This window comes from Pygoscelis adeliae, unplaced genomic scaffold, assembly GCF_000699105.1.
Source record: "Pygoscelis adeliae isolate BGI_AS28 unplaced genomic scaffold, ASM69910v1 Scaffold36, whole genome shotgun sequence".
NCBI lineage: Eukaryota > Metazoa > Chordata > Aves > Sphenisciformes > Spheniscidae > Pygoscelis > Pygoscelis adeliae.
The window spans coordinates 1,605,444-1,615,375 of record NW_008824934.1 but is presented as its reverse complement, the minus strand read 5'-3'; positions in this window follow the sequence as shown (position 1 = coordinate 1,615,375).

Sequence of the window (9,932 nt, the reverse complement as noted above, 5' to 3'; positions counted from 1 at the left end):
AAATCAATTATACTAGTTAAAGTCACCTTGAAAGAACTAGCTCAGTCTAAAGGGACTTAGTGGAAGTGAGAACGTTGTCTTAAATGGTTCATGGCTTTTTGTTCTTTTCTGAGAATTAAAACAATACAGGAAGTTATACTTCCCAGTTATCAGATATTAAATGTACTGTAAATAATGATTTCTAAAGGCTATCACTGAGAAAAGGGTATTATTGCCGTTAGATGTTTTTACCTGACACATGGCTTTATGGGCAGGTGTTTCAGCGAACCTGGCAGGTGTTAAGCACCAAAATGCAATGATGGCAGCATCCTGCCCCCTACCCTCCATCCCACCCTCCCCTCGGGATCCCTTACTGCTATATGGCGTGCTGTGCTTTTTAATTACTTGCTTTGAGAAGGTTAGTCGTTTCCTTGAACCCTATTCTGAAGTGTCAACTGAACGATCCACTGAAGCGTCGCTTGGATGAAATGTATTCCTTTACAGTTTAGTTTGATAGAACGGTTGTATATATACCATGTGAAATACCGTGCTGGATCCACAAAGGCTTATGTGAGTACCTTAGGGCTATAATAAATATTACATGCAGTATAACAGTACCTACACAGCGCAGCTCAGACCAGAGCGCTCTTCAGCTATCCCATAGTGAGAGGCCATTACTACCCTGAGAGATAAGACTAACAGTAAGGGGTGAGGAAAGGAAGACGAGACAAATCACGCTGCCTTCCTCCTGGGTGGTGCAGTGGGTCAGCGCCAGAGTCAGCAATCTGGAGTCCTTAGAGCAACAGCCCCACTTAAAACGGCAGAGAGCTCTTACATAGGGAAATGCTCGATGTTGAGAGGCGTGTGCTAGGTTTTTTACCTTCTCTGGTGCACCATGTGCTGCAGCAAACTTCCCCTTCTGAAAAAAAAGAAAACAAAGCAGACAGGTACCTTATCATCTTTATCGTTAGCATTCACTATGCTTAATTACATTACTGTCTAACAACTGTACACCTCAGTGTCCTGTCACTTTTATTTAAGACTCAAATTTGTCTCCATGCCTTAAACTAAAGCCAGTACAATAAAGTATTCGTTGTAAAAGCAACTAATTGTGTTAAATGCTAGGCCGTCTTTGTCACTTTTTTGTGCCCTTAATACTGTTTTCTTTATATACCAGTTTGCAGTATGTCTTTTTAATTGATTGTAAAGAAAGACTTGAATCTGTTGGTATTTTTGTGCATCAAAAGGGAGGAAGGAGTGAGGAAGCCGAGAAACAAAACACAAGAAATCTTACTGCTTTTACATCATGTTGAAATAGAACTTAACCTTATGTTTTCTATTTTAGATCTTTATTAAACCAACTTTTTATACTATATTTGTCTCCTGAAATCCACCATGATTTTCAAACTATCCTTTAATATCAAATGTCTTCCTTCTGCCCATCACATACTTGGTAAATTATTTACACACCCAGTGATGTAAGGCAATCTTTCTCAAGCCATTTCTGTTAGTTTTTATGGAACACTGACATCCTGAAGAATGTGGAATCATTAATAGATGCTTCATTTCTCCAACCGCTGGACACACTATGGTCCTCTGTGGGCATCTTACTAGACAGTGCTGGATTTTTTGGATCTACTCTAACACTGTCTGGTAACGATGTTTAAAGGGTGAACCAAACAACAACATGCATCAGGAGGAGCTCTCTCAGAAAGACATTGTGCCACAATTTAGGCCAAAGTGGAACATTTGGACAAGAGGGTAAGGATGTTGGCTATCATATTAACAAGCATTTTTAGATACAGCAAATGGCTATGATCATAAATACTTCCGACAAAGAAGTTGCTGGAAACCACTCCATTAGGTGCTACTGAACCTTGATGTTGCTGTGAAGGAGGTGAGACAGGACATGTCAGCTCTAACATACAAAATGCAGGTCTTCTCAGAGGCACAGTAATGCTTTCTTCTCTCCAAACGGTGGTTAGAGCTGTGATGTATTTGCATGCCACAGCTCTTGTCCAGGAGGCTGAAAGATTTGCTCCTAAGGTTGCCATGCTTGGCTGTGAAAGGTGGTTAGCGCAGGATACCGGTTGTAAAGGTCATTCTTCCCAATTACAGTTCAATTATACCTCCATGGTTGAACGGCCTATGAACTTTCAACTGTATAACCTGCCCTGTTCTAGGCCGTGCTTTCAGCTTATAGAACAGGTGGGTTAATCACTCTAATCATTCCATTAAGAAACAAAGGAATTTAACCCACGCGAGGAACAACTACAGCATGCTTACCCTGCTCTACAAGCAGAGGCACAGGAAGAGCTACCACCTCACGAGAACTCATTCTAACTGTGTAGCAACTCATGTAGAAGTACACCGCTGCGCTGAGCGTGAGAACGGACGAGGTTTTGATTAGAAGCTGAGACTCCTTAAGGAAATAAGTACTTCTCTCAAGTGACATAGAGGTCAGATTTAAACAAGTTTCCTGGGGTGACAGAGGAGCAAGTGCTTGAGGAGACCTCTTCTTACTCTAAAGAGTATTATCACGTCATATTTGAGCCAGATAGTCCAGCTCCATCTGCTTTAGTGAAAAACCACAAGTTTCAGCACTGCTAGTGGTAATGTTGCTTGCTGCGTCGAAGTTCTGATTCTGCAAGCAGATTCTGGGATTGCTCACATATCTAAATAACAGCATATATTTGCAGGCCAAATTTGGGGACTAAATTAGGTGCAAGTCTTGCCCTCCTCTAGTGATATTTAATGCCTCCTGCCTGAACTGCATGTACATATTCAGGGCCAGTCTTTGCTTACCCTGCAGGTCCTTCCTAGTCCTTGACAGATTAATCCAAGTCAGCATTTTGCAGACAACCTGGTCTATCTGTAGAGGATAAGAATTCATGTCAGAACTCATTAGCAGTCCACTATGCAAGCTGGGATTCACAAGGAGCATTCATACCGCCCGCACTTCTGAAAGACCATAAAATTTTAGCTCTCTTGGGGATCTAACTTGAGGTGGGATAGTGCAGAGACCTTGTACTGATTCTTCAGCGTTGTGCCCGTTGGTTTTCAGCTCGTTTCTGTGAGAAATATAAGGCAATGTTACACATGCAGTCTGACCACACACTCCTCACCCCAGATCTTTAAATGGATTCCAAGTATTGATTTGTGTTTGAATCACAGCACCAAAACATTTTCCTCATCCTCAACTTAGTGTTAATCCCCTCCCTCACTCCAAAACAGAACTGGTAGCGCAACATAGTGGTACACAAGCAAATTCTGCATTCTCTGCCTTTGTCACTGGAAATCTTTAAATGTTTTTCAACGCTTTGCAGTAAGCTGGGCATACGATTCCTTGCCAAAACTACTAGGTAATACAGGAACAGTAGGAAAAATGAACCAATTGGTATAAACTTAAACTTGTTTCCATTACAATGTGAACAGCTTGAAAGGAGCTGACTGTGCCTGCTTTAACTCCACTGATTGACTCGCTGGAACAAGCTCAGTTTTGTGTTTGCCCTTGCAGGTTGTAATTCTCAGGAAAACAAGAGAGAGAGAAGGAAGAAGCAGAGAAGCGTTCTTTGGTGATTAGCCTCTGTGTTAATAAGTAACTGGTTCACAAGGGATTGAGGAAATGGTGTGAAATTTGAGTGACTCTGCAAACTGGCTTTTAACAAGCATTTAAATAAGATGAATTGGAGCGCACACCTACCTCCCATCCATCTCTTCGTAAAACAAAGTATGGGTCCTAACCTTGGATAGAGTAGAGTAAATTAAAAAAAAAAAAGATAACTCTAATTGGGCATCCATGGCAGGCACGGGAATGTCGCCTTAAAAAAAAACCAAAATGGAGACCAGGGAAATCCCCCCTACCCTCCCCCATGATGATGAATGCTTAGGAAAGTGTCCATTCAATCTTGTCTCAGAGAGAGACAGTTAGTCATGAGAGCCAGGGACAACCCAGAAAAATCCCCCTCTGCCTCAATATCTTTCTCTCCCTCCCCTTCTCCTACTGATTGTCATCTCGCTTAAATCAGTTTCACAGGAGAGCAATTCCACAGGCAGTACTGATTCTTAGGATGGTTTAAGAGCTGTCTGAGGCCTGGTCTGCATCAGGCTTTTAATTCTAAAAAAGTTGTCTCACCAAGGGGAGTTTTAATATCGATGAGGGCACAGTCTTTAGAGTGCAGCCGAAACGTGCATCCACAGTCTTGCTGTGCTACTATTGACGGAGCTGCACCAGACACAGGCATGGTGAGCAATTTCACAGCGAGATGGATGCAGTGGACAGAGCTCTTGGTAAGTTAAGTAAGTTCTTTACAATTTTTTTAAACTCACATACCAGTGAACTGGAAACAGTTGCGTTTTCATAATTGTACTGCCTCATAATCAGCAAGTATTTCAAGTTAAATATTTACTGGTTATTGCTTTGTCTAAGGGAGGGGCCCTCAGCCTTTCCCTGCCCTATCTTTTTAGTCCTGGATCTGCAGAAAGTCCTTTAACGTTGGTGTTTTCCTTTAGCCTGAGTGCCTGCTGATTGCTGTCTTACCAGGCAAAGTTAGATCTAGCTATTTTTGTCTAATACTGTCTGGTAATGCCGTCAATCGCATTGGCAAAAATCTTCGTCTTGACAGAATACGGATAAAAAAGCTTGCCTTTATCAGAAGAATCAATGAAGTCTGATGTCTGGGCCTTCTCACTGGAGTTTGGGCTTATGTCAAAAGCTTATTCAAGTGCACTGGTTCTATGTCTGTCTTGTTAACACCCAAACATGTACTGTAATGCCTGCAGAAGTATAAAGAGAGAGATGAGAAAAGTCAAGAGAGTATAAGCTCGCATGTCCATAACATGTAGGTAGGTCAAGGTATGTTTTCTGAACTTGCTTCCCTAAGAAACTAGGCCCCTGTACTCACTAGCTATCTGTACGTTAGTAACTTTTGGCCCTATTGTCAGACTTTCCCGGAATTTGATGGGTGCAGACATAACAACCCCGTAGCTTTGAGAAAGACATCATAAAACTAAATCAGCTAAGCAGAGACCGTCGTTGCTCCCAATGATGGTAAGACTGCAGAGTAAGCACGGCTGAAAACTCCCAGCGCCACGGCATAGGAAGTCGATAGTTTCTGAATCTTAAAATCTTCATCGTAAAGAGTTATTCCTATGCTCAATACAGAAAACACTGAGGCTCTTCTGCTGTTGTTTAAGATGAAGAGAATTTCTCTGGGTAAACTTGGGCCATCTAGTCATCTGAGGCTGCCGTCAGTTTAAGTAGCTGCTTCTGTTTGGAAATTGTTTGTTAAATGAGCAAAGTTCAGCAATAGATCAGTGCACCCTGTCACTACACTGCGACTTCGAATAAGGTCGGCTTTATTTTTACACTGACAGAGAAGTACTTTTAAAAGGTATCATAAAATAAAAGGGTTTGCAAAGCCCACAGTTCAGCAAATCTTCTATTTGAGGTGTAGTTAGTCAAATTCTACAATAAGAAAGGTGGCCTCCCTGAGAAGTGCTCTGATTCCCCACACATGGCTACCAGCCTTTATCCTCCCCACACTGAGAAGCAGCAATAGCCGATGCCAGTTGCTGGATTTCTCAATACAGCACCCCTAGTTGTGCAATGTAACAGCGGTGGGAGGGAGTAGCGTGATAGAATGTATTCCTGACCTCAGCTGATGAGCATCCTGGGCCCTGAGGCATGAGAATGAAGATAGCATGGTTCTCCGCATCAACGAAGTCTCACTAAATTGTCAGGAATTTCCCAGTTAAGAAATCACCTTGCCCAAAACTGCTCAGATGGTGAAGATGGTATCTATGTCCTGGTTAAAATGACTCATGCCGGCAAGTCTCATTTTGCAGGGTACAAACAGTATTCCTTTTCATAGTACAATTATTTTATGGAAACTTGCTACTTCTTTTGGTATATTGCAGTGTCTCATCAAGGTATTAGTCCGCTACATTTTATATTTTTACCTGTGCTATCCCTGAACATCAACTGTTGGATTCCTTGTTTTCCTTTCCTCTATATGCCTCTCTTTGTCCAACGCTTACCCTTTGGATTTCACAGAAGCTACAGTCTCTTATTGGAAGCTTCGCTGTTTCTATTTCCATCTTCATGAGATGCTCAACATGACCAAGGGTTTTTCTGGAGTTATGGTGTTTCTTGAAATGAAACAAATTTGACCTTTCAGCAGCACTACCCTTTACTAATTATCTTTAAAAGAACTGAAAACAAAAACTACGTGCCTTTTATTACAATGTATTCTTGGGTAAATTGGTAATTAAAAAAAAAAAAAATCCCGTGAGATGTCCTATACAGTCAATTTTAAAGGGTAGGTATGCATAAAACATTCTCAGAGAAGGCGAAGAGATTGAAGATGTGACTCCCGTCCTTAATGCTGTGTTCACGTACTCTGTTACCAGTAGCTTACTGTAATTATTCTGATGAATATTCTACTGTCGCTGTTTTTATCATTAGAATCCACATGTGTGGATAAACACATACAGAAAGATTTTCTTTGTAGAAGTAGGAAGAACAGTTTCACTAGCTGCTGTTGTATAAATACATTTTTTTATCTTACATGCTATTTAACGTGATGTTCGCTGCCTTAGAGCTTATGTTATTAATTTTAGGCATTTTGGTTGTATATTGAATAAAAGAGTTGAATCTCAACCCAGCTCTGAGTTGAATTTATTTTGAAGCAATACAGATTTCCGTGTGTTTAAACCAAGTAAACAGTATTCCCCAATGCTTGAATTCAGGCTAATAATTCCTGTCCAAGAGCAATAATTGCTTCTCAGGAAGTCCCTTCCTCATGATGCAGTACGGCACTCTCTGGAGATACAGCCAGCTCCTCCGGGTATTCTCTGCTAGTTTGGATATGATGTGGCACTGCTACGGCTGTATGGCTAGTGCACTCCAGAGCTCTGCTGCTCATGCGTTTGCTTCAGACGGACTGCGTTGCGCTGACGCAACTTACGACCAACTATTCAAAGGGGTTGCACCTCTGTGGAGCTGAGCGGGGGTTCTAGACAATGCTGATGAAACATTGCCTTATCCTTGCCCCGCTCATCAAGTTCTAGCCAGCCACGTGAGACTGGAACCAACGCAGTAATATTTTAGCAGTCTATACTTTGAAATAGCCTTGATTTCTAAACAAAGGACCTGCCAGTGCGTGTGTTGGGGCGGGGGGTGAGGGGGAAGGAATTTCTCAATATGCTCCCACCTAAAAAAACCCTTTATCCAGCAAGCCAGGAGCTAGTGTCGCTCACAGAATACAGGCAGTAAACTCTCTCCTGTAATTCCTCAACATATATATATTTAATGTTACTTGTCCTCCTCATCTGTGGTCTGGCACAAGCCAAGGCAACTTCTGACTTGGAGGATCTTATGCTCCTTGAACTAGCAAGGCAGATACCACCTTCACAAAGGTCGAGAGATCCTAAAACAAATTCCCCGCGGAGGAAAGCAGCGGGAAGGAAATAAGCAACATCTATTTCAGCGAAACCAGTATTTCTCTTTCTTTGATTGACAAGGGAACACCCTGGGTAGGTTATCTGAACTGAGTAGCAGAGAGCAGAAAGTTGTACTGCTATCAGAATAGCCTGGGCTCAGACAAGGTGAAAACTGAAGCAATCCGTTTCTGCCTAGTGTAATTACATCTCGCTTTGTTGATTGAGGACTTATGATAAGAGCAAGGCAAGCAGGAACCTTCCAGCTACTTGTAACATCTTCAGCAATCCTCAAAAGGCTACAGAAACCCCAAATAGAGTACCTCGTACAGTCTCTGGTTTCTAGGTACAGGCACAGCTTCTTAATCCCTCCTTTAGTCTTGGTACATATTAGATTTTTTTTTTTTGGTAACAAAACTTTGTAAGCAAATTATTATATTGGGGCCAAAAGAAATTGGACAAACTTTCATTTTGGTCTGCTTCCCTTTTATTAATCTTAGCCTTAGAATGTTTTGGTACTGAAAATTCTGAAAAGCGGTGACAAATATTGACTTTAAAGTTGTGAAAAGGAAATTTTTTCGGCCTTATTTGTTCCTCCAAAACCCTGAAGCCCTTATTTCAACACGCTTAACATTCTAAGGTGAGCACAGGTTCTCCTAAAGTTCAATTCAAGAACTAAATAAAATATCCTTTTACCAGCCTACAGCTTGTGCTATGGCGTACAAAAAAAGTTCCGAGGACTCTTGCGTTACACTCTACATACCAGTAGGTAAAATACGCAAGTACGTTCTACATCACCCCGCAAGAGTCCATTACGCCTTTGCATGATCAAGCACAGCATCAGGCCGGGGAGAGCATTTTACCAAACACAGCCCCCAAATACCTCCTGTTTGCTCGCCTCCCGTACGTACGTAAGTATTATTGATGCTTCCCACTGCTGCTTATGAGCACTAGGAAGGGTTTCAGAATTGGCTTTGTTTGCTATCATGATGCCATACAGCAATGTCACCAGTCTGTTGGTGCTGTGCCCTTCATCTCACAAGAGCAACGTCCCCTTCTCCCCCAGACACTTTGCAACTATTAGCTGAAGACAGCACTGCGATCAAATTGCTGTGTACTACCTACATGTTAAAATTGGGAAAGCTCAGGCACACACAGAAGATAACTTGTCCAGACAGTTGCAGAAGAAAATAACGAAGAGACTTTGTTGTAGACTCCAAGTATTCCGGCTTCTTATTTGGCTTTAACTTACTAACATTAAAGTTTAACATACTGGCATAGCAATGTAGGGGTTTAAAAAAAAGCTCAGCACCTCCTTTCCTCTCCTACAATTAACAATTTTAAAAACAAGCGAAAATAAACCAGGGCTTTCTAACAGGGAGCTGAGCACAGACAAAGCATTTAGTTTTCCTAGTATTTTGTACGAATCAAAGCATTGAGGGGGAAAAACAGCTTGAGCCCTTCTAAATACTTTATTAGTCATCATGAAGCAGTAAAAACTCCAATGCGTTAAAAACACTCCATATCACCTTTAAGTATGATGAAAGCCCAATCAATAGGCAGGATTGTTCTCAGTGTGGTATGGCTGTTCTTCGCATCTTCAGAATATCAGCCCTAAACGTAGTGTAGAAGGCTATTTAGATACTTAGGTGGTAGGGAAGAAGAATATAACACCTAGCCCCCTTAAGAAACTTCTGCTTGGGGGAAGCTCTTTTCGTATTCCTTTGTCAGTTTATTTTAGGCAAGGAAAGGTGGAGTCAGCTCCCAAGGCAGTGGATTTAACAAGCACCTCCTGGCACAACTGTTACAATCTAAACTGATTCCAGAACAAAGTTCAAGACATTTAGGCTACAGAAACTACGAACACATAATTTGATCATCTTACTCAACAAAGGTGGATTTAAGTATTCAAGAAGCTGCTCAATGAATAGTATTCACTTCTATCGAACTACCTACCTTTTTCAAGGCAACAGCTTTTTTTTTTTTTCTTCCCCCTAGGTATCGTAAACTCGCTTTAAAAGTACATGGGATCAAAACTCCTTCCAAGTTCAGGGTAGAGTATTAGTGCTCATGACGCTACCCTAGGGACTGCACAGAGCAAGCGGACTGCTAAGGGGGAGCCCTCGGGAGCGCCCGAGGACCGCCGGAGCACAGCCGACCCCGGGGCAGTTCCGTGCCTAACTTCACCGTCCCCTTCTGAGACCGCCTTTTAAACAGTGTCAGAGCCACATGTCTTAAGGGGGGTTGGAAGAACCAAAAAGCTCTGATATTTGATAAAGATTCCATTTTAATTTTGGTATCTGAACGCAAATCACTTAATAGACTATATTAAACCATTACCTCGGTCCCTCCAGTTGGGAGCCAAAGCCAGGGAGAGGCTAAGGGAGCAGTGAGGAGAAACAACCTCATTTGGAATGCTAATTTTATTTGCACACAAAACACCACCTTAAACAAACCCATTTGGATTTCTGTGTGCGAGCCTAACTCATTATTCGCTGTCTGCTATTTGATGA